This window comes from Hetaerina americana, unplaced genomic scaffold, assembly GCF_022747635.1.
Source record: "Hetaerina americana unplaced genomic scaffold, ioHetAmer1.1.p SCAF_4, whole genome shotgun sequence".
Taxonomy (NCBI): Eukaryota; Metazoa; Arthropoda; class Insecta; order Odonata; family Calopterygidae; genus Hetaerina; species Hetaerina americana.
This window is the reverse complement of record NW_027286985.1, coordinates 104,400,978-104,407,317: the sequence shown is the minus strand read 5'-3', so window position 1 is coordinate 104,407,317 and position 6,340 is coordinate 104,400,978.

Sequence of the window (6,340 nt, the reverse complement as noted above, 5' to 3'; positions counted from 1 at the left end):
CCTTTTATTTTCAAAATACAATGAAATTAAGAAGAAAAGAATGTAGGTAAAATAATATGAAGATCCCGAGATATATAACTGTCAGTAGGCACTGTCAAATACCTACATACTCGTATTTGGAAACCTTCACAACAATAATGTACAGCTAGTTTGATTAATATCACATTATTATATTAATTATGATTCCCTATTCCTTTCCATGAAATAAGTGCAACAAGGTCCTCATGTTTGTCAACCCCATTTCTTTCAAAATATTTACCAAGCATTGGTAATCTATTAGTCCAAAGGTTTGAGTACAATATTAAGGAAGATCAAAGAAATTACTATTTATTCCTCCAATTATTCAGGGTACCTTTATGATATAAACATACAGGGATATTGGGTCAACAAGGACACAGATTTGCATGACGATATGTAGATTGCTTTCAATGTATGCACAGTGTGGGAGATGTTACTTTTAACTTAGTATTAAATTGGTACAAATGATAAACTGAAATCTCAAAAAGAATGCAGACATGATGAAAAGAACCCTGCTTTCAGGCTACCACAATCATATTACTGTAGTGTATTTTGAATGAAAAAGTTTTTAAGGCATTCATTATTTTAAAGATTGTATGCCTTCTGAATTAAATCATAAACCATTTAATGCTTAGACCCCTTGAAATGCACAATTAGCTCTCTCATTCATTTTACACGTGACATTTGACCCATTCAGATTTTTCAATTTCTTTATGTGATCTTGAGTGGTGTAATCTGCCAAATCTGATTTTTGTAATTCAGCTAATTTCATGATGGTGAAAAAATGAACATGGTTGGTAAATAGTTCCGACTTCACTAATGATGATGTCAAGGATCCTAGCAATTAATACTTTTCATGCTTGATATCAAGCATGATAGTTCTGTATCGAATGATACCGCTGATTTATTCAGCCATGCAGCTGTATTCTCAACCTTGAATAAGACAAAGGACCTAATATAGTACGATATAGATTTCCTTAAATTGAGTCCTTGACAAGTGCAGTAATGATACTGCTCCTCATATTTACCCCGCATTTACATGGCAGTACTGCATATTGATCACAGTACTGCAGTCACAGCTATATGTCTCTGGAAGTGATGCAAATCATGCAGTGGATCCTGCAATGCATAGCTGAGAACAGGGCTTTAGTGTACAAACAATGTAATACAGGTAACCAGTTAGTAATGGGTCAACTGAATATAAAAGCATCTCATTTGTGATGTTTCCTTGTAAATATAATGCACCCCCAGGACAGTTTTCTCATTTGAAAGCTAATACCAAAGGGGTAGCTCAAGTTTCCCATCCTAATACTCCTTGTATCATTGCTTATTGCCTAGATTTAAGGAACGATACTACCCTTCCCATACGTGGTCATAGATGGCGTTGGCTGAAATGCATTAGAAGGTACTTCAGGTGTTCCCCATGAAAGGTTCATCGGACCTCTTTTATTCCCACTTGACGTTAACGACATTGACTCCGGAGTCATAAGTAAGATGCATTTATTTTCAGACAAAGGAGTGATTTAAAGAGATGTCCGTATTCCCGAGGATAAAGCTGCTTTGTAAGATGACCATAATTATTTACATTGCCAGTGCCATATACATATATATATATATATATATATATATATATATATATATATATATATATATATATATATATATAGTATTGTTAATAAATAATTTTTTGATAACCCAATTAAGTATACTCTACATAACTAATTTATATAAATTTAATGTATTATTATTTCATAATACTTTGACAATAATATAGAATTAATCTCTATCATTCATTTGCAAATTTTATGAAAATTCAGAAGATTGAAATTCCTTCTTAGTACTTTCCGAAAAGGGATTTTTTTAATTTTATCTCTCGAAACTCGCGAGTGCGACCTCTTGTTTTCATATGCATATTTTAGTTATATACAATGTAAATTTCAACTGAAAATACGCTAAGCTGTGTTTTTTTCCAAAAAAAAATGTGCTCCTCTGGTACGTGAAAGTCGTATCGTTTTTCTTGGAATCAAACGGCTGGATAGAATTTTAGTCGTAATTTTAATGTTGCCGAATATTAGTAAAACATATTTTTGAAAGGTAACGTCATTGATAGAGTTTTCTAATAATTCATAAGGCAGAGCTTAGACAGAAAAAAAACCTGAATGCTGGAATTACTGCAGAACTTAAATATATATATATATATAAATATATATATATATATATATATATATATATATATATATATATATATATATATATATATATATATATATATATATATATATATATATATATATGCGTATTATATTTTTATACTTCTAAATTTGTATTGAATATAAATTAAATGACCTTTTGAGAATGACCATATTTATAGTGATTCAACCGGTTTAATGATTTATATTGATTTTTTCACTGTATCCTAATAGCCTTGAAGTATATAAAACTATTTATCATTAAAGTCTCAATTGTCCAATATAGGCTGAACACTCAAGACACCTTTGCTAAGCGAAATTCCATTTAATCTATCATTGAATCTAGCATTCAAAAAGAATTGCCCTTGCTATGGAGAAAATGAATTGTGCTAAGTGGGTGAATTCTCACTGCGACAAAAATGTTTCATCGGTTCCGATCCAAAAATGACTAACCCTCATGTCCCGGCTACAGACTTTCTCGGAGGGAAAGTCTAAAAATTGTGCAGGAAAGAAAATTTCCTTTTGTGGTTTCATTGATTTCCCTGGTTTCTTTCATCGCGGGAGATATGTGACGCTCTTTTTCTATCTCATAGGCATTTATTTGTTAATGTTTTAACCATGCGGCTGGAAATGGATCGAAAGGTATAATTGTACGTACATACAACGGACGCGATCATCCTGTAAGATATTCAGTTTTTAATGGTCTGTATTTAATTATAAGGAGAAAAATATTTTACTCATATCTTGCTACAATTCCTAAAAAAAATAAAAATACGTCCCTTGAGCGTCGACTTACGTTTTCCAACGGCTTATCAACAACTCGAAGGTTCCCTGGTTGGAGTATTCCAAATAATGGTAATCTTAAGGGTACTAGAGTGAAAGCTTCTAAGACGGCTTAAATTAGGGTTCCATGCTGTTGTCCTTAGAGAGAGGGAGGATATAACGTTAATAAGGAATAGGAAATAGTCCGCTAGTGCCAAGGTAAGACTGTTCGGCTGTTGGGGATTCGTCGCGATGATGTTGAAGAAAATCTTTGCAAGCCGACATTCTGAGGTTTGTCGTACTTCAAGACCTTCGGGACAAAATTAGCGCATATCACATAGCATTGTTAACTACGCTAGGTGACTCATGAATAAAATAGGTATTCGAACACTTTACAGCATGAAGCAGATATCATTTCTGGCGCTGGATTCATTGAATATATTCAAAAAAAAATATCAGAGGAGCAATTTGGAGTGGCCTCCAACACTAAAAGCGGCGTGGTCAAAGGCAGAGGCTGATTATTTTTTTTTTCAATTTTTAGGAACCCTGCCAGCCAGTACTTAGGGTGTGTACCAGGGGGAGGTGAATACACGCCAGATGAAATTTGATCCAAAAATGTTTATCCCTACCGGGGTCGGACAATGCTATTCTGATACCTTATCGATCGTGAAAAAATCATAAATGGATGCACTCATTCTACGATTGATCGAAAGATTGGGAGGGATTACTGGAAAGAATTGAACGAAGATTTATGTGTCGGAACATGATCGAACCGTTCGCATGAAACCATTGGATCTTAATGGAGAAGGGAATGGCGGAGCAGAGGGGGGGTGGCACACTGATATTACTGGCACATATGATAGTGTTCATTTCATTTACCGAATAGGGCTGCAGTGACCCAACATTAGTTAATGTGCCTTATTTTTCAAAATTAAAACAATTGTTCTTTCCTCGCGCAATCAGTGACAAAAATAAAAATTATGAAAATACGCCAAAATAATTAAACGTACTTGTGACTGCATTAGAACTAGTTTAAAGGAACAATACAACCCTTCCCATGCGTAGTCATAGATGGCGTTTGCTCAAATGCATTAGAAGGTACTTCAGGTGTTCCCCAGGGAAGGTTCATCGGATCTCTTTTATTCCCACTTGACGTTAACGACATTGACTCCGGCGTCATAAGTAAGATGCGTTTATTTTCCGACAAAGGAGTGATTTACAGAGATGTCCGTATTCCCGAGGATACAGCAGCTTTATTTGATGACCATAATTATTTACATCGCCGGTGCGACATTTGGTAATTAGAATTCCATTAAATAGTTTTGATGAATTACCTAGGCGTCAGTCTCGCTCACGACCTTTTCTGGGTGAAATACATATGGGGAATGTGTGGTTAAGCTAAAAACAATAGGATGTTAAAGAAGATTAAATATAATTTAAGGGCAATAAAGAATATTTGCCTTTTGCTGGTGTGTGTGCATTTGCCATATGCTCCATGTTTATGGGATTATTATAATGTGTGATTGATTGATAAAATTGAAGTACGTTGTAAATTTTTGTTAACATAAACTTAGTAACGTATGCAAACTATTAACGCAGCTTGGCTGGGAATCACACACGGAGCGAAGGTTAAATTACAGATTGCATAATTTTGAAGGACGTTCCTATAGCATGGATGGTGAAAATGTACAGGCCATGTCAATAAAAATACAGGAATTAAGGGTACATACAACTAAAGAGATAGGTTTGTGGAGTTTTATCCTGCAAAAAGTGGGAATACCTAAATAAATAATAGGTTTCCGCCGTCGAAAATAGTGATATACTAAATTAAACTTTCACAAATCTCTTTCGGAAATTTAATAATGTGTATCCATACTTTCAACATCACGTATCTTTTACTATCTTATTTTTACCCGATTTATTGCAGTCGCGAATAATGTGTGGAAATAACAAATAGTTTAATATATCGAGTATCTAACTCTCTCATTTTGAGGCATTGGTCGGCCCTTCTAATATAAAAAGGGAGTATAACTATATCTTAAATGTTGGATGCGGGATTTTGTTGATTGGTTTTAATTAAATCATTTATGCATTTTATTTAGTTGTTTTGACGCGTCCATTTATGCACGTTTACGGAAACAATAACAATTGGAACCATGGAGATATCGCAACAATGCTACTGCCAATATATATATATGTATGTATAGTTACCGATACTCAAAAAGCTATTAGTGGTGAAGTTGTGAAGATCAATTAACTTTTCGGTCCTCTTTATCACTCTAATATTTATAGTGCTTGACTAGTACAATTGCTATAATGGCATCCTGCAATGGAAGAGGTGCTCCCTACGGAAAGCGATTTTCGGGAGATGAAAGAATCATGGATGATTATTTCTTCTGCCTTACTCATGCAGAAAAGGCTTTCGATATGCTTCCAAACCCCCTGCGCAAACAAGCGGGCGCATGGATCAAATTCTTGATCCGGACAAAACCCCGCAGCTTAGCGGAGATGAGGACCAGAAACATGCACTTCGTCAATATCCTACTGGATATGACTCAAGGGAATCTAAGGGGAATATACCTCAATAGTCCCCCGAAAGGGCACGAGGCGCTCCCCCCAGCGCCAACCGTTACCCGCTTCAACTGGGAAGACCATCCGGTTGAAGAAAGTCAACCCGGAGAGGAATGCGCCTTCAAAATTCCGGACTGGGTCACAAGACTGATCGAAGGAGGCGAACCTTCGCCTGCAGACCATCCAAAGGATCCCCAGTTCAGTCACATCTCAAAAGATGGCCGACTATACGTTGCGACCAGAGCCATCCCTGAGCGGCCGGGTGCTTACGGCTTCGTAAGCATGTCAGGAGGTGCTGGTGACGCCATGCGAAGAGGGGGTCCGCACACAATCCAAGAAAGAGGTGGATAGAACGCGAGGAGAAATGCTGCGAGACGAAAGCCAAGCCGTTTTGAGCAGAACCCTACTTACTGGCAACAAGCAAGGGCTGGTGAAACACAGCATCAATGGATTCCCGATACTGCACCTCAAGACATGAGAAGAGGTCAATCCACTGAGGTATGGTGTCTGAAATTTAAATGACACTACCGTTTGCAAATGCTCCGCATATTGCCGTTATATGCGCGCTACCACCCATTGTCTTCTCCTCGACAATTTTCTTCCCTCCGCGTGAATTTATTATTCTCTTTATTATAAAATGGAAGCCTTTTACATAAATAGGAGACAATCAATATTCATGAGAATAGCATTATGGAGGATATCAAACAGTATTTCAATACAGTCACCTCTTAAAATTTACTTTTTCATTTCATTTGTATTTGATAATTTAATATTGACGAAGCACCATTCCTAATCATCGG